Consider the following 19,772-nt stretch of genomic DNA (forward strand, 5'->3'; position numbering starts at 1 on the left):
TATTAGACTTACTCCTAAGTACCTTCTAGTGTTTGTTGCTTCTGTGCATGGATCTCTTTTCTTTTATTGGAGAGCACACACTTGCATGCGTGAGTAGGGGGAGAGGGGCAGAGGGAGAGGAAAAGAGAATCTTAAGCAGGCTGCATGCCCAGTGCAGAGCCCCACCCTGAACTTAGTCTCACGACCCTGAGATCACAACTCCGAGATCATGACCTGAGCTGAAATTAAGAGTCCCACGCTTAACTGATTAAGCTACCCAGGTACCCCTTGTAAATGGATCTTTTTTTAAGATTGTATTTATTTGAGAGAGAGAGAGGGAGGAGAGAATGTGTGTGTGAGTGGGGGGAGGACAGAGACAGAGAATCTCAAGCAGCCTCTGTGCTGAGCATGGGGCTCCATGTGGGGCTTGATCCCACGACCCTGAGATCATGACCTGAGCTGAAACCAAGAGTCGATGCCCAACCTACTGAGCCACCCAGGCATCCCTGGATCTTTTTATATTACATTTTCTCTTTGGTTATTGGTGGTGTTTAGTAATGCTGTTGAGTTTTGTTGTTGTTGACCAAATTCAATGTGTGAACTTTACTGAGCTCATAGTTTAACTGACTGAGCCACCCAGGCATCCTACTGAGATCATAGTTTAAAAGCAACTGCTAAAAAAAGATTTATGACATTTATGAGATTGTTGGAAATTTGAACATTGATTAATGATATTAAAGCATCATTGTTAACTCTTAGATATGGAAATGATATAGCTATTTTTTTTTTAAAGATTTATTTATTTATTTATTTGACAGAGAGAGACACACAGTGAGAGAGGGAACACAAGCAGAGGGGGTGGAAGAGGGAGAAGCAGGCCTCCTGCAGAGCAGGGAGCCCAGTGTGGGGCTCGATCCCAGGACCCTGGGATCATGACCTGAGCCGAAGGCAGACACTTTTTTTTTTTTTTAAAGATTTTATTTATTTATTTGACAGAGACAGGGACAGCGAGAGCAGGAACACAAGCAGGGGGAGTGGGAGAGGGAGAAGCAGGCTTCCTGCTGAGCCGGGAGCCCGATGTGGGACTCGGTCCCAGGACCCTGGGATCATGACCTGAGCCGAAGGCAGTCAGTCGCTTAACCGACTGAGCCACCCAGGCGCCCCCGAAGGCAGACACTTAATGACTGAGCCACCCAGGCGCCCCTATAGCTATGTTTTTTAAAAAGTCCTCATTTTTTAGGGGTGCCTGGGTGGCTGAGTTGTTAAGCATCTGCCTTTGGCTCAGGTCATGATCCCAGGGTCCTGGGATCGAGCCCCGCGTCGGAGTCCCTGCTCCTCGGGAAGCCTGCTTCTCCCGCTCCCACTCCCCCTGCTTGTGTTCCCTCTCTCGCTGTGTCTCTCTCTATGCCAAGTAAATAAGTGAAATCTTAAAAAAAAAAAAGTCCTCGTTTTTTAGAGATTACATACTGATATTTATGAATAAAATCATTTGTTATCTGAGACTTCAAAGATAATATGAAGGGACGAAAGGGTGGGAGGTAGAGAAAACAAAAGTGGTGGTAAGTGGTGGATATGTGAGGGTTTACTGCTGTTAAATTTTGTATGCTAAACTTGTATCCAGAAACCTTGCTGCATTTTCTTACTTGTCCTATTAGTTCTTCTGGATTTTCTACATAGACTGTCATATATATGCAAACAGGTATATTGCCTCTTACTTTCCAATCCTTATGCTTTTTATTTCTTTTTCTTCCTTCCATCTTTGCTGCGTTTTCTTTCCTTCTCTCTCTCTCTCCAGTTTTCATTGACCAGGACCACACCGGCATGGTGTTAAATGGTAGTGCTGATAGTGGTCTTCTGTGTCTTATTGTTTGATTAACAGGAGCACATGTGACGGCTCATCATTAAGTATGATGTTTAATGTTAAGATCATGGTAGATTGTTTAATCAGATTAAAGTAGATTCTTCTTTGTCTGCTGGAAGTTGTTTTTGTTTTTTTTGTTTTTTTCCCCCTAGCCTGAGTGACTGTTGAGTTTCATCTAATGTTTTCTGGACATCTAATTAATTCACTGTATACATTTTTGTCTTTTCAGTGTATTAGTATAGTATATGGCATTAGTAGATTTTCTAATGTTGAACAGTTCTTGCCTGCATGCCTGGATAGACCCTACTAGGTCATTTATATAATAAATTATGGGATTAAGTTTGCTAATATTTTATTTGGGATTTTGATATCCATGTTCACTAGTACTTTTGGTTTTGATCTTTTCTTGCACCATCCTTTGTAGTTTCAGTCTGTTGTTAATAGGAGTCTTAGGAAATGAGGTAGTTTATTCTCTCTCCCCAACCCCGGCGCCAGAACAGTTTTTTTTTTTTTTTTAAGATTTTATTTATTTATTTGACAGAGAGAGTGACGGCGAGAGAGGGAACACAAGCGGGGGGAGTGGGAGAGGAAGAAGCAGGCTTCCCGCAGAGCAGGGAGCCTGATGTGGGGCTCGATCCCAGGACCCTGGGATCATGACCTGAGCCGAAGGCAGACGCTTAATGACTGAGTCACCCAGGTGCCCCTAGTTTTTTTTTTTTAAGATTTTATTTATTTATTTGAGAGAGACAGAGCACACGTGCACGTGTGTGGAGGTGGGTAGAGGAGCAGAGGGGGAGGGAGAGGGGAAAGCAGACTGCGCTGAGTTCAGAACTCTATGCGGGGGTTGATCCCAGGACCCTGAGATTGGGACCTAAGCCAAAACCAAGAGTCATGTGCTTAATTGACTGAGCCACCCAGGTGCCCCATCTGGAACAGTTTCTTGAAGCTTTACTAAATCTTGCCAATACCCCACCCTTTTTTTTTTTAAAGATTTTATTTATTTATTTGTCAGAGCACAAGCAGGCAGAGGGAGAAGCAGGTTCCCTGCTGAGCAAGTAGCCTGATGCGGGGCTTGATCCCAGGACCCTGAGATCATGACCTAAGCCGAAGGCAGATGCCCGTCTGACTGAGCCACCCAGGCATCCGGCCAGTACTCCTTTTGGTAAAAATAAATTTTAGGCTTCAAATCAAATACTTTACTTTTTAAAAGTTTTTATTTAATTATTTATTTACTTATTCATTCATTCATTCATTCATTCATTCATTCATTCATGAGAGAGAGAGAGAAAGAGGCAGAGGCAGAGGGAGAAGCAGGCTCCCCGCCTAGCAGGCAGCCCAATGCGGGACTCGATCCCAGGACCCTGGGATCATGACCTGAGCCGAAGGCAGATGCTTAACCATCTGAGCCACCCAGGCGCCCCACTTTTTAAAAGTTTTATTATTTTATTAGGTGAGGAGGAGCAGAGGGAGAGGGAGAGAGAGAGAATCTTGAATAGGCTCCACATGGAGCGTGATGTGGGGCTTGATCTCACAACCCTGAAATCATGACCTGAGTCGAAATCAAGAGTCAGACCCATAACTGGCTAAGCCACCCAGGTACCCCTCAAATTCTTTAATAGTTAGTGTTCTGCTATTTTCATTTCCTTAAGTTAATTATCTTGATTTTATTTATGCTTATGTCATATTTTTTCAAGTATGCTAGCAATATAACATTATTTATATAGTAAATAGTACCATATGAAAAAGTTACTTGTAATTTTACCAACCTAACAAGGTAGTCTTTTTTGTAATTGCTTATATATAAAATAGGCATGATCATGGGGTGGCCACCTGGCTCAGTTGGTGGAGCATACAACTCTTGATCTTGGGTTGTGAGTTTGAGCCCCACATCACGTTGGGTGTAGAGATTGCCTAAAACAATTCTGTTAAAATGGGCACGGGGCACCTTGGTAGCTCAGTTGGTTAAGCGTCAGACTCTTGATTTTGGCTCAGGTCATGATCTCATGGTCGTGGAATTGAATCTAGGTCAGAGTCCGCTTGTCTCTCTCTCTCCCCTTTTGCCCCTCCACGCGGGTGCATGCTCTCACTCTCAAATAAATAAATAAGTAAATAAATAAATACAAATAAAATAGGCATGATCTATGTGTACATAAGATTTTTATATATTCTTTTATTTTTTTAGTTATTATGGTATAATGTAATAGATATCTGTTCTCAAGTGGATAAACTATATTTCAGATGGTTATTCTACCTTTGTAGAACTTTTTGCTTCCATTTTTTTATTTTTAAATTTTATTTATTTATTTTGAAAAGATTTTATTTACTTAATTGACAGCAAGAGAGCACAAGCAGGGGAGCAGCAGAGGGAGAGGGAGAAGCAGGGTTTGATCCCAGGACCCTGAGATCATGACCTGAGCTCAAGGTAGATGCTTAACTGACTGAGCCACCCAGGTGCCCCAACTTCCAATTTGTTTGTAAAGATTTATTTAATTTATTTTTTAGAGAGAGAAAGTGAAAGTGGGAAGAGCAGAGGGAGAAGGAGAAAGAGAATCTCAAGCAGACTCCACGCAGAGCACAGAGCTTGGGACTTGATCTCACAAGCCTAAGATCATGACCTGAGCCCAAACCCAGGAGTTGGATGCTCAACCAACCGTGCCACTCAGGCACCCCTGCTTCCAGTCATTTATTTGTTTTTTTTCACAGTTCCACAGAAAGTAGTTTATTGCTTTTAGAAGAAAATAAGATGTTTTCAGAACTTTTATTAGTGAAGAAAAGCTGTTAGAACTTGAAATCTTTTCTAAAACATTATTTGGAAGCTGATAGAAAGCTTCTCACTTGCAGCCTGTGCTGTCCGATTAGACACAGCTAACTGCTTGGAAGCAGGGCTTGTGTTTGTGGCTGGTGTACCACGTGTCAGGTCTGACCTCCTTGCCCCAGTGCCTGCAGTGCTACTTCTCCAGCACCTGCTCATGGCTCTTCCTCGCCACCCCGCACCTTGCCGTCCAGTATGGACCCTGTCTAGGTGTGTTTGTTAGGTGTTGCCTATGGGGCAGGCAGGGGGCCAAGCTACTTTTGGGGCAACACAGGCCAGGATCAGCTAATGAGAGCCTGGCACTATCTAAGGACAGCCAGAAGCCCCATGCCCAGTGCTGCCATTTCAGACTCCAGTCTGCCTGTGGGGTCAGCATGACTGATATAGATCAAGTGGGGACTCCCAGCAACTACAGATGTCTAAGGCAGGAAAACAAGACTGCCAGCTTGTGGCAGCTCCAACAATGATCCTCAAAGGCTGATCTTGACCTCTAACCCTGGCTAAGGAGAAAAGGGACCCCCACATAGCCTCATAGGAGAGAGGCCCTTCAAATTTTTTACTTATTTACTCACTTCATGGTAATTTAGCAAGCTCTATGTCGGGCAGTGAATAGAATGCTGTCCTGCCCACTTTTGGTGTCTTCAGGGGAACAGATCTTCTTAGGGGGACAGAGGGACCTGCTTGTGGCTAGAGTGGCCTGGTTTTAGAGGAATGTGAATGGGGCTAAGGGAAGGAATATGTATAGGCCCAGGGAAGGATGAGCTTGGTCAGCCTGGGGAGGTGGGAAAGGCTGTTCAGAAAAGGTGAGACTGGAGCCATAAGTAAAGCTACAGCAAACATTTGGGCAAAAGCAGAGTTTTTTGGGGGTGGAGTATCAGTGCTATAGGATCAGTTCTCAGGGTTGGATAGCTAGGTCCCTTTGGGTGCAGGTGACTACACAGAGAAATCCAATTGTCCTTGAGTCACAGTCAGATAAGTTGGCTACCTTGAATGCCTTTCCAAACAGAAATATAGAAAATCAACAGCCAAGCCTGTGAACTTCAGGTTGTAAGTATTTCTACAAATGTTAAGCCCTTATTTGGTGTACTGATAAATGCTTGTAATTGAGGGTGATGAATTCTGGATTAGAGTTTCATATGCTTTAATTACTAGCTGAGTTTACTTGGTCAAGTTACTTTACTTTTCCCAGTCCCAGTTTGCATGTAGGCAAAATGGGGAATTATAATTGGATTATGTGGATTAGATAGGATCATTCCTGTGGAAGAATTTGTATTCCATATTACTAGAAAAGTACAGCCACTAGTTTTCTTCTTAATTATGTCTACTATAAAAATGAAAACATTATAGGGGCTCCTGGGTGGCACAGTCGGTTAAGCATCTGCCTTTGGCTCATGTCATGATCCCGGGGTCCTGGAATGGGGCCTCTCATAGGGCTCCCTGACCATTGGGGAGTCTGCTTTTCCCTCTCCCTATTCTCCTCCCCCCTGCTCATGCTCTCTCTCTCTTTCAAGTAAATAAATAAAGTTAAAAAAAAAATGAAAACATTATGGCCAGCTTATAAGAAGTTTTAGGACCAGAAGTCTAAAGTTGTAGTGCTGCAATTCATGGATTATCTAACTTAATTTTCCACTTAACAGTACCGTGAGGTATGGGTGCTATTATTTGCCTCATTTTATCAGTAAGACAGAGGAGACTCAGAGAGATGAAGTCATTTGCCCAAGGTCACACAGGGTTAGGACTGGGATTTGAATCCAGATAGACTGAGTTCATAGCCTTTCTGAAATAACCAGAATTCTCCAGAGTGTTAAATGTTTCTGACTCCTAAATTTTAAATAAATAAATAAATAAATAAATAAATATTTTTCTCTCCCAACTCCTACATTTTATTTTTAAAAATATTTGTTTATTTATTTTATAGAGAGAGCTCTTGTGTGCTAGTTGGGGAGGGCCAGAGAGAGAGGGAGAGAGAGAATCTCAGGCAGACTGCCCGCTGAGTGCAGAGCCTAATGTGGAGTTCCATCTCAGAACCCTGAGATCATGACCTGAGCTAAAATCAAGAGTCGGACACTTAACTGACTGAGCCACCCAGGTGCCCTGACTCCTAAATTTTTTTTTAAGATTTTATTTATTTATTTGATAGAGAGAGACACAGCAAGAGAGGGAACACCAGCAGGGGGAGTGGGAGAGGGAGAAGCAGGCTTCCTGCTGAGCACGGAACCCAATGCGGGGCTCGATCCAGGAACCCCAGGATCACGACCTGAGCCGAAGGCAGACGCTCAACGACTGAGCCACCCAGGCGCCCCCCTGACTCCTAAATTTTAAAAAAACATATTCTGATAACGTTCATATGAATTCCTAATGCAGAGGACTGGACATTTAATTGGTTAGATATTGACATTGAGTGCTTTGAAAAATCATGGAGAATTTGTTTTATTATCTTATTATCTTTAGTGGTTTTGTTTTCACCCTGAGAAAGTGATTTGTTTACATTACAATAAGTAGTATTTCTTCAGGGTGGAGCCACATATTGAGCTTTTAGTTCGTTGAGGTAAGATGTAGTTGTGGGGGTTAGGGTCTAACTCTTTATCACTTATTTCCTTTTGATTTTTAACTTGTGACTCCTTGGATTATTTGTTCTTATTTTGAAAGGGATCCTAAAGTAAATGAGGTTCAAGCTTTTTATTATGAAAATTTTCAAACATAATGAAAAGTTGAAAGAAGAGTATAATAAACACTGTACCTTCCACCTGTATTCACAAATTGTTAACATATTTACCCAATTTGATTTATATACTTTTTATAATGTAATTAATCATAATTAGCAGTAATGTTACATGTAGTATCTAAACCATATTCAGATTTTCCTCTTGTTCCAAGAATGTCATTTTTCAAAATCGAGATCAATCAAGATTGGCACATTACTTTTTTTTTTTTAATGGAAGAGAATCTACTTTTATTTTATTTTTCTATGTTTATTTTTTTAGTAATCTCTACACCCACCATGAGGCTCAAACTCAGCATCCTGAGGTCACAAGCCATATGTTCTTCTGATTGAGAGCCAGCCAGGTGTCCCTACATTTTTTTTTTTTAAGATCTTATTTATTAGAGAGAGAGTGAGAGAGAGAGAGAGAAAGAGAGAGGAAGCATGAGCAGGGGCAGGGGGAGAGGGAGAAGCAGGCTCCCCACTAAGCAGGGAGCCTGACGCAGGGCTCCATCCCAGGACCCTGGGATCATGACCTGAGCTGAAGGCAGACACTTAACCTACTGAGCTACCCAGGTGCCCCAATTTATTTATTTTTAAGAGTTCTGAACAGTTGTTTTATAGAATATTCCACATGCTGGGTTGGTCACATTGTTTTCTCATGGTGAATTTCCCTTGCTTGTATTCTTTTTATATATTTCGTGTAAGCTGGAAGTTAGGTCTAGAAATCAGAATTAACATTTGTTTGCAGAATGTTCCATTGGTTATGGTGTGTGTTTCATATTATATCACATCAGGGACACACAAAGGTAGGGTGTCCACTGTTCCATGTATCACTTAGATAAGGTGGTGATTGTCATCTCTCAACATTTTAAAGGTATATTTTTCTCTGTGGAAGTAGTAAATAATTTGTGGGGATGCTTTGGTACATGTCAGTATCCTATTAACCCACACCATTTACCTAATGATTTCAGCATCTGTTGATAATCCTTGCCTGAATCAGTTATCACACGGGAAATGGAAGAACAGTGATTTTTTACCTCTGTCATTTGCTTTATATTAGCGCCATTCTTTTGCAAGAAGAGCTTTTTTTTTCCTTTTTTGTTTTTTAAATTTTTATTTATTTATTTGTCAGAGAGAGAGAGACAGAGAGAGAGAGAGTACAGTCAGGGGGAGTGGCAAACTCCCCACTGAGCAGGGAGCCCGATGCGGGACTCCCATCCCAGGACCCTGGGATCATGACCTGAACTGAAGGCAGATGCTTAACTGACTGAGCCACCCAGGTGTCCCTTTCTTTTTTAATTTTTAAGGATCACCAAAACTCAGATTATTTAGTGTGGTGTTGTAGTCAGATACATTAATTACTCTCTTTGGTGCTAAAATTATCTCAAATTTAGCTAGTGGGAGGCCCTTTAAACCGGGTTTTTTGTTCTTTTGACACACTTCTATTAGTCCTTGAGTATTTTCTTTTTTTCAGGCACTACTTAGAAGGCCCACATTTATTTTGCCCATGTCATCCTCCCTGGAGTCCGTCATTTTTCCAAGGAGCCTAATTCCTTTTAGGTGGAAGTAGTGTTTAGAAGTAAAGCTCTGGGCACTGGGTGTGTTTATTGCTGCTAGAATGTTACTGCTTTTAGGTCTTTTCAGTGGATAGAGCTAAGAAATAAAATTTTTGAGAAGTTGTGAGTTCATTTTGGTATTTCCAATTTAAATTTAATATTTTGTAATTTATATTTTGATTTTTTTTGCCTTTTCTCTTATTTTGAAAATCTTTGTTTTATTTCTAAAATTCAATTTTTAATCAATCAATTAATTAATTAATTTTAGAGGGGGTAGGGAGAGAGAATCTTACGCAGGCTCCATGACCCTGAGATCATTACCTGAGCTGAAACCAACAGTTGGACGCTTAACTGACTGAGCCACCCAGGCACCACTGTGAGTTCCTTTTTAATACTCCTGCAGTATAATTTTCTACATTTTAAGTTATTTTTATATACATACAGTAAAATTCCTCCTTTTTTTGGCATACATGCCTATGAGTTTTAACACATATATAGATTCTTATAAGCATCACAACTTACAGGATAAGGGGAACACCTAAAGAATTCGCTTATGCGATACCTTTGCCAGTATATAATTATTTGATTTTATTATTTTTTAAGCTTGTATTTATTTGTTAATTCATTTTATTTATTTATTCTTTGAGAGAAAGAGAGCACACGAGTTCATACTGCAAGTGGGGGGTGGAGGGGCAGAGGAAGAGGGAGAGAGAATCCTAAGCAGGCTCAGGCTCATCGCAGAGACTGATGTGGGGCTTGATCTCAGGACCCTGAGATCATGACCAAGCCGAAGTCAAGAGTTGTATGCCCAACTGACTGAACTACCTAGGTCCCCTAAGATTTTATTTTTATGTAATCTCTGTATCCAGTGTGGGGTTCAAACTCATAACCCTGAGATTGAGGGTCGCATGCTCCACTGACTGAGCTAGCCGGGTGCTCCTGATTATTTTTTTATTTATCTGTCTTTCCTACTAGAATGCAAGCTTAATTGAGGGCTGGTGGGGTAGATTGGGTTCTCTGAGAAGCAGTGCAGTTGATTGATTTGGAAACTCCCCCATAGGGGGAAAGGGGGAGTGAGGGGAAGAGGGTGGGAGAGCTATCAGACTGTCTTGGAAGTCTTAACCCCTGGAGGGGGAGAGAAAAGGAAGGTAGGATGTCTTCCATTGAGTACAGTTCTCAGAAAGTTTTGGCAAAGGAGATGGGGATTTCTCAGTTCAGCGTTGCTGTCAAAAGAGTCTTGTCTCCCAGGAAGAGTCTTATCTTAGTATACCTGCTCACTCAATTCTTGGCTGGGAGCAGCCCTAGGGAAGTGTGGAGATGGTACAGGAGATGGTACAGAGGTCGGATGGGTTTAGAGCCTTTGTAGCTGGGGTCAGTTACTCTCTACTTGATAAGGATGCGATGGGTGCATTTGCAAGGCAGTCATGGGTGGGCTATTAATTTTGTTTGCTGATATATTTCTAGTGCCTGAAAATATAATAGGTAATCAATAAAGTATTTGTGGACCAAGTTCCAAATGATTGTAGGAAAACATTTTTCTAGGTTATTCTGATTGCTTGCATCTTAAGCCTGAGAGAGTTTTTTTTTTTAATATTGCAGAATTAGATAGCAATTATGTGCAGGACTAACTGTGCCAGGCTCCCCATGTGCAGCTTCTCCATTAAATCTTCTCTGCAAGCTATGTTGTTTATTGTTTCAATTTTATAAATGAGGGAAGAAACCAAGGCTCACAGAGGTAAAAGTCCTTTGTTCTAAATTACACAGCTAGTGTGTGGTGGAGCTGGGATTGAACCCCTGTTGATCTGACTCCAAAGACTGGCTATGCCTCTCAGGTGATTCCTTTCCCTAGAGATCTTTTTCTGAGTGCTCTTCCATATTTCCTGGATTTGCTGCTAGGTTGCCAAAAAAAAAAAAAGGCATGAAAAGGGTTAAAGTATTTTTCAAAACCCATGTGACAGTAGATGTATATGAAGATATAAATGTGACCCAGAGTGGGTGAGTGAGTCTTTCTGGATTAATGCTTTGATATTTTTAATAGGTCTGTATCTTTGATTTATTTTGTCTGTGATGCTTATACGGAAGCCTGGTTTCTCTATTACCTTGTCTACTATACGTATACTTACGTTAAACAACAATAGCAATGGTAGCTAACATTTATCAGAGATTTGTTGTGTGTCAGGTACGATGCTAATTGCCTTAATTGCTTTACATGAGGTATCTCATTTAATCCCCAAAAGCAAGGCCATTTGGAACTGAATCTCAGAAGTAAAATGACTTGCCCAAGATCACAGGTTTTTTTTTTTTTTAATTTTATTTTTAAGTAATCTTTTTTTTTTTTAAAGATTTTATTTATTTATTTGACAGAGAGAGAACACAAGCGGGGGGAGCCGCAGAGGGAGGCTCTCCACTGAGCAGGGAGCCCGATGCGGGGCTTGATCCCAGGACCCCAAGATCATGACCTGAGCTGAAGGTAGATGCTTAACGATTGAGCCACCCAGGCGCCCTATTTTTAAGTAATCTTTATTTTATTTATTTATTTATTTTTAAAAGATTTTATTTATTTATTTGACAGAGAGAGACAGTGAGAGAGGGAACACAAGCAGGGGGAGTGGAGGAGGGAGAAGCAGGCTTCCTGCCAAGCAGGGAGCCCGATGCAGGGCTTAATGCGGGGCTTGATGCGCGGCTTGATCCCAGGACCCCAGGATCATGACCTGAGCTGAAGGCAGACGCTTAACGACTGAGCCACCCAGGCGCCCCTTAAGTAATCTTTACACCAGTGTGAGGCTTGAACTCCACAACCTTGAGATTAAGAGTTGCATGCTCTTCCAACTGAGCCAGCTGGGCACCCTACTAAGATCACAGATTAATCACTGATGAATCTGAGACTTAACTTGGTTTTCTTAGAAAACTGTTTTATGTATACCTTACCAGAATTCATTTGTAAATTATCCAAACCAGCTTTTCCTTTCTAAATTCTGGGGTCCCAAAGAAATCACAGGATTAGAATTTTTATTATTTAGAGAGGGGAGTTTGTAAAATACAGATTTAGATTTTCCATGGAGGTTGTTAGTTCTCAAAACAGTTTATCTCACCATACAGGCTATGGATTATTGATAAGAATTTGTGTTTTAATTTTGGACCTACCACTTTGGGGCACAATTTCCAGATATCCATTTCCTACTCTATGGATGGTGTTATCCTACCTGCCCACTTTACCTCTAGGGTTATGCAGATGAACTGACTAGCATGTGAGAGGCTGCAGTCTCCTAGCAATGATGTTTGGTGGCTAGAACAGAAACTGCTAGTTCTGCCACCCTCTGCCTTGTTCCCTTCCTCTGTCAGCAGCGCACCATCTGCCTCCAACAGTAGGCCTAGCCTTCTCTCTTCTTGCCCAGAACACGGTGAAAAACTCCTTCTGTCTGTTGCTTTCCTGACTCTATGGCACATTTCCACTGCTTTGTTTCCATATAAGTTGATCTTGGTCTCCTTCCACTTTCTGTACAAAGGATTTTAAAATTTGAGTTGCATAATGTCCTTAGCTCTCCTCTTAATTTTTTTTTTTTTGTTTTTGTTTTGTTAGAATTATTTGTACTGATCAAGTCTGAGTTCCTTCTTCTTACCTCTTCACTTCTTGTACTATCCTTTTTTTTTTCCTTTATTTTTTTTTTTTTTTTTAAAGTAATTTTTCACTGGGGCACCTGGCTGGCTCAGTCAGTGGAATGTGACTTTTGATCTCGGGGTTGTGAGTTAGATCCCCACATTGCAAAAATAAAATCTTACAAAAAATAAAAATAATTTTTCATTTCTGAGCTTTTCACATACATGTATTGAGTGTCTGCTTTGAGTCAGACACTAAGCTACACACTGTGGAATGAAGAAAAATCATGTAGGCCCCTCAAGAAGTTTAGAGGCCACTTGGGTATTTGGCTCTGGCTTTTAGCATTGCCAGCCAATGATGTTAATCATATATTCTCATGTTTATGTCTTTGCTAATAGCTCATATTTATTGAGGGATTTATTCTTCGCCAGGAACAAGTCTAAAGGCTTTACGTGTTACACCCCGTGTAATTCTCATAACACTACGAGGTGTGGGTATTTTTATTATTCCCATTTTATACATGAGGAAACAGGCACAGAGCAGTTAACTAAGTTGCCCAAAGTTGCACAACTAGTAAGTAATGAATTTGGGACTTGAATCCAGGTAGTCCGGCTTGTGAGTTTGGCAGGGTATGACTCTAATCCCCATGCTGTGTCTTGTACCTAGGATAGAAAGTGAAGTTTTTGAAATTAATTATATCATAAAGTGATACTTAACTCTGTACGGAGTTCATTTATAACCCCCTGAGGGAGAAGAGTTAATTTCGTGTGTGGGAATTTTAGAAGGCTTAACAGAGGTGTCTTATGCCAAGGCATTCATTCAGTGCTAGGTGCTGGAGATAGAGCAGTGATTAAGACAGATGTAGTCCCAGATCTTTAGGAGCTGACATTTGGTGGAGGTAGATGGACCATAAACAAACAGACCCATACCTGTAAGGTTAGGTGGTGATAAGTGCTAGAAAGAGAAATAAGTACTAACAGGTGGAAAAGAGTGTGACATGGTGTGTGTATGAGGGGTGTTTTTTCATATAGAAGGTATTCAGGGAAGATCTTTCTATTACGGAGACATTTGAATAGAGATCCGAAGTGAGTGAGGGAGTGAGCCAGGTGGATATCCAGGGGAAAAGGGTTTCAGGCAGAGGCAGCCAAGGCACAGCATGCTGGGCATGTTCAAGGAGGGTAAAGATTAATGGTGCCAGAGGTAGGAGATGAGTCCACAAATGTCAGCAGGAGCCAGATCTGGCCATACTTGGGGGTTTGGACTTTATTCTGAATGTAATAGGAAGTCATTGAAAGATTTTATACAGGGAAGTGACATTATCTGATTTCAGTTATTAAAAGGGGCTCTGGTTATTTCGTGTAGAATATGCTGAGGGCAGGCATGGAAAAAAAGAGGGAGAATAGTGAGGAGTCTTTTGTAGTAGTTTGGATTAAAGGTGATAGTTGCTTGAACAAAAGAAGCAGTGGTGGAAATGATGGGAAGTGGTCAGAATCTGAGTATTTTTTGAAGGTATACCTGACACATTTGCAGATGATGTTGTGAGAGACAGAGAAGAGTCAAGGGTGACTCCAAGGGTGTTTGGTCTAAGTACTAGTAGAATTACTATTTGCCGAAATGGGGAAAATCAGCTATTTGGTTTTGGACATGTTAAATATGGCATTCCTTTTAGATAACCAAATGGAGCTTGTTGAGCAGATGGTTGAATAACTAACTGAGTCAAGCATTGAGGTGTGAGCTCTGGGTTAGAGATAGAAATTTGGGAATTGGCAGTGAGTACTTGGGATTTAAAAAAATAGATTTTATTTTTTAGAGCAGCTTTAGGTTTGCAGCAAAATTGAGCAGAAAGTACAGAGAAGGCCCATCCCTTGCCCCCTCACACTCTCATTGCTTCCCCACTATCAGCACCCTGCAGGAGAATAGTACATTTGTTACAATTCATGGACCTAAATTGATCCATCATTATCACCCAAATTCCGTAGTTTACATTAGGGTCCACTTTTGGTGTACAGTTTGTGGGTTTGGACAAACTTATAATGACACATACCCACTGTTATAGTATTATACAGAATCGTTTCACTGCCCTAACAATCCTCTGTGCTTTGGGGCGCCTGGGTGGCTCAGTCGTTAAGCATCCGCCTTCAGCTCCGGTTGTGATCCCGGGGCCCTGGGATAGAGAGCCCTGCATCGGGCTACCTGCTCTGTGGGAGGCCTGCTTCTCCCTCTCCCACTCCCCCTGCTTGTGTTCCCTCTCTCACTGCCTCTCTGTCAAATAAATAAATAAAAATCATAAAAAAAAAAAAAATGCCTCTTCAAGTGTTCCTGTCCCCTAATCCCCAGCAATCACTGACCTTTTTACTGTCTCCATAGTTTTATCTTTACCATAATGTCATCAGTTGAACATACATTCAGTAGGTAGCCTTTTCAGATTGGCTTTTTTTCCATCTAGTAATATGCACTTAAGGTTTCTTCATGTCTTTTCATGGCTTGATAGCTCATTTCTTTTTAACATTAAATAATATTACATTGTCAGAATGTATCACAGTTTATTTATCCATAAGTTTTCAGCTCATTTGGGTAAATACTAAAGAATGTGATTGCGGGGTGCCTGGCTGGTAGAGCATGCAACTTTTTTTTTTTTTTAAGTAGACTCCACATTCAGTATGGTGCCCAACATGGGGCTTGAACTCACAACCCCGAGGTCAGGATCTGAGCTGAGATCAGGAGTCAGATACTTCACCGACTGAGCCACCCAGGCGCCCTGAGCATGCAATTCTTGATCTTAGGATCGTTAGTTCAAGCCCCCACCCCCCCAAAAAAGATAGCATGTGATTGCCAGATCATATGGTATGTTCAGTTCTGTAAGAAACTGCCAAACTCTTTGAAAGTGGCTGTACCATTTTGCATTCCTGCTACCTGTGAATGAGAGTTACTGTTACTCCACATGCTCACCAGTATTTGGTGTCATCAGTGTTTTAGCTTTTGGTCATTATAATAGGTAAATAGTGGTATCTCATTGTTATTTAAATTTGCAATTTCCCTAATGAAATATGTTGAATATCTTTTCATATGCTTGTTTTCCATCTCTATATATTCTTTGGTAAGGTGTCTGTTAAGGTCTTTTGCCCATTTTTGTTTATTTCTTTGTCTTATTGTTGAATTTTAAGAGTTCCTTGTATATTTTGGATAACGGTTCTTTATCATATGTGTTTTCATGAGACTGGATGAGCTCATCTAGGGCTGTGCTGTCCAAAAACGTAGCCACTAGCCACATGTGGCTGTTTAAGTAAAATTGAAAATTCAGCTCCTCAGTCATACTAGGCACAATTCCAGTGCTCAGTAGCCACATGTAGCTAGTGGCTACCGTATCGGAGAGCAGAGATAAAGTTTTCAATGAGAAGGTTCTGTTGGATAGTGGTAATCTGGGGAGTCACTACAGATAAAAAGGAGGACTGAGCCCAGGAGCCTTTCTGTAGATGTTAGCAGAGGAAGAGGAACCAGCAAAAGAGACTGGGAAGGAGTGACCATTGAGGCAGGAGGAATTCCAAGAGGAGGATGTCCAGAGGCCTAGTGCAAAAAAGTATTTCAAGAAGCAGGGAGTAATCACTTCAGTTTGTGACACTGCTGGGTCAAGTAAGGTGAAAATTCAATGACTGTTGATTTGGTGACATTGAGGCTATAGATGATCTTGACAAGAGTTGTTTTAGTGGAGCAGTGGGAACAAAATCCTGATTGGCATGAGTTCAAGGAAAATGGGAGAGAGACTGGTGTGGTGCACAGTGGAGGAATTAGCCATTTACAGGAGCAGATAGTTCATTTATTATAAGGGGAAAAGGGAGACTGGGTATACAGATAGAAATGAAGGTTGACTGGTAGAATTGGTGATGGGAGCATGTGTTTTTTCTTTTTGTGTGTGTTTTTCTGTTTTAAACTTGAGTTATAGGGGCAGCTGGGTGGCTCAGCCAGTTAAGCGTCTGCCTTCGGCTTAGGTCATGATCCCAGGGTTCTGGGATCGAGCCCCGCATTGGGCTCCCTGCTCGGCAAGCCGGCTTCTCCCTCTCCCTCTGCCTGCCAGTCCCCCTTGCTGTGCTCTCTCTCTCTCTCTCTGTCAAATAAAATCTTTAAAAAAAATAAAAAAATAAAATTGAGTTATAATTTACATACCGTACAGTTCTGTGAGGCTTGCCAAATTCATAGTCAAGCATGTACCACCACAATCAAAATGTAGAGTGCTTTTATCACCCCATAAAATTTCCTGTATCCCTTTGTAGTCAACTCCTTCTGCCATTTCCAGCCCTTGTTACCCATGATCCTGTCCATCTCCATGTAGTTTCACTTTTTCCAGAGTGTCATATAAATGGAATTGTACGGTGTGTAGTCTGTTAAATTTGGCTTCTTACCATATTCACTTATAATGCATTTGAGATTCATCCACACTTTAGCATGAATGAGTCATTTGTTGCTTTTATTGCTGAGTAGAATGACATTGTATGGATGTACCACAGTTTATCCATTTACCTGTTCAAAAATATGAATTGCTTCCAGTTTTTACTAAATATGAGAGAACATACGTTCTCATTTGTCTTGGGTAAATACCAAGGAGTGGGATTGCTAGGTCATAGGTTAAGTATGTGTTTAACTTGTTGAAAAACTGCCAAACTGTTTTCTAGTGTGGCTATTCCAGTTTGCATTTCTACCAGCAATGCATGAGAGTCCCAGTTGCTCTGTGTCTTTGCCAGCACTTGGTGGGATTCTTTTGATTCCCTCCTTTTTATTGTTTTTCTAAATTGAATTGTAATTTATATACCATAAATTCATTCTCTTAAAGCATACAAATCAGTGATTTGTAGCATATTCACAAAGTTGTACAACTATCACTACCATCTGATTTCAGAATATTTTCATCAGGGGCGCCTGGGTGGCTCAGTCATTAAGCGTCTGCCTTAGCTCAGGTCATGGTCCCAGGGTCCTGGGATCTGGGATCGAGCCCCACATCGGGCTCCCTGCTCATTGGGAAGCCTCCTTCTCCCTCTCCCACTCCCCCTGCATGTGTTCCCTCTCTCGCTGTGTCTCTGTCTGTCAAATAAATAAATAAAATCTTTAAAAAAAAAAAAAGAATATTTTCATCACCCCAAAAAGAAATCCTGCATTAGCAGTCACTTCTTTTTTCCCCCTCAGCCCTCCCCAGCCCTGGGCAACTACTAATATACTTTCTATCTCTATAGATTTGCCTATTCTGGACATTTCATAGAAACCAAATGATACAATATGTGTTTCTTTGTGACTAACATCTTTCACTTAACATATTTCTTTTTTGTTTTTTTTAGATTTTATTTGTTTATTTGACAGAGAGAGACACAGCGAGAGCAGGAACACAAGCAGGGGGAGTGGGAGAGGGAGAAGCAGGCTTCCTGCCGAGCAGGGAGCCCGATGTAGGACTCGATCCCAGGACCCTGGGATCATGACCTGAGCCGAAGGCAGACACTTAACGACTGAGCCACCCAGGCGCCCTATTTCTTTTTTAAAAAATAGGCTCCATGCCCAATGTGGGGCTTGAACTCGTGGTTTTGAGATCAAGAGTCATATGCTCTACCAACTGAACCAGCCAGGTGCCCCAAAGTTAACTACTTTGGATTACCTTCTCATTTATTTTTTTTTAAAGTACGCTCCAAGCCCAGTGGTATGGGGCTTGAAGTCACGACCCCGAGATCAAGAGTTGCATGCTCTACCAACTGAGCTAGCCAGGTGCCCCATTTAACATGGGATTTTCAAGATCATTTGTGTTGTAGCATATATCAGCATTCCTATTGATGGGTGAATAATATGCCATTATAGAGATATACTATATTTTGTTTATCCATTCATCAGTACATGAGTATTTATATTATTTTCACTTTTTGGCTATTACGAGTAATGCTGCTGTGAATATTTGTGTATGAGTTTGTGTGTGGACATATGTTTTCATATTTCTTAGGTATCTAACTGAGAATAGAATTACTGGGTCAAATGCTAATTAACTTGTTTAATCTTTTGAAGAACTGCCAAAGTTTTTTCCACAGCGGTTGTACCATTTTATGTTCCTACCAGCATTGGGAATTCTTTTTTGATTGATTTTATTTTTTAAGTGGAATAGGAAAATCCTCAGCTAAGACTGAGGATATAAGGAAGGAAGGCTTGAGTTTGAGGAAAGAAGACAAGGTATGAAATGTCATTTAGAAGATTGAAAAGGGATTGGTTGTGAGAAATGTGGTAGGATTGCTGATGCCATCAAATTCCGCTAAAGTCCCATTGGAGGTTGGTGGTCATGGAGTTTTTTCAGTAAGAATTTTATTTTATTATTTTATTTTTTAATTATTTTTAAATTTTAAGTAGGCTCCACGCCCAGTGTGGGGCTCGAACTCACAACCCTGAGATCAAGAGTCACATGTTCTACTGACTGAGCCAGCCAGGGGCCCCTATTTTATTTTATTTTTTAAGATTTTATTTTTAAGCAGTCTCCACACCCAATATGTGGCTCGAACTCACAACCTTAAGTTCAGGAGTCGCATGCTCCTCCGACTGAACCAGCCAGTAGCCCCAGCTTTTTATTTTAGAACAGTTTGAGATTTACAGAAAAATTCCAAAGATAATACAGTGTTCTTGTATATAACATACCCAATATCCCCTACTATTAACATTGTACATTAAAAATACGGAAATGTAAGGTACATTTCTTACAATTAATGAACCAATATTGGTTTATTATTATTGGCTAACGTTCATACTTTATTCATATTTCCTTAGTTTTCCCCTAATGTCCTTTTTCTGTTTCAAGAACTCATACAGGATACATTACATTTAGTAGTCATGTCTCCTTAGGCTGCTCTTGGCTGTGTCAGTTTCTAGATTTTCCTTTTTTTTTTTTTTTTTTTAAGATTTTATTTGTTCATTTGAGACACAGAGATACACACAGAGAGAGCATGAACAGGGGGAGAGGCAGAGGGGAAGGGAGAAGCAGGCTCCCCGCTGAGCCAGGAGCCCGATGTGGGGCTCGATCCCAGCACCCTGGGATCATGACCTGAGCTGAAGGCAGATGCCCAACCATCTGAGCCACCCAGGCACCCCTAGATTTTCCTTGTTTTTGATGATCTTTTATTTATATCCATGCTGATGGATTCATACTTCTTTTAGACTTTGGGTTATAATCCAATACTACTTTATTTTGTTGTTCTTGTTACATTGGGAGCTCTTTCAGTTGCCTCTTGTGTCCTTTGGACATACACCCA

General features: G+C 41.0%; 1 protein-coding gene and 1 non-coding gene across 2 annotated transcripts in view; one reads left to right on the forward strand and one right to left on the reverse strand.

Annotated features, from left to right (window-relative positions):
* The window catches only part of PHF20 (PHD finger protein 20), a 143,937-nt gene that overhangs the window by 25,963 nt on the left and 98,202 nt on the right, over positions 1–19,772 (forward strand). The window lies entirely within an intron of this gene.
* LOC123326128 lies at positions 5,066–5,197 on the reverse strand. The gene has a single exon (XR_006540907.1).

This window comes from Neomonachus schauinslandi, chromosome 10 (genome assembly GCF_002201575.2).
Source record: "Neomonachus schauinslandi chromosome 10, ASM220157v2, whole genome shotgun sequence".
In the NCBI taxonomy this organism is placed as follows: domain Eukaryota; kingdom Metazoa; phylum Chordata; class Mammalia; order Carnivora; family Phocidae; genus Neomonachus; species Neomonachus schauinslandi.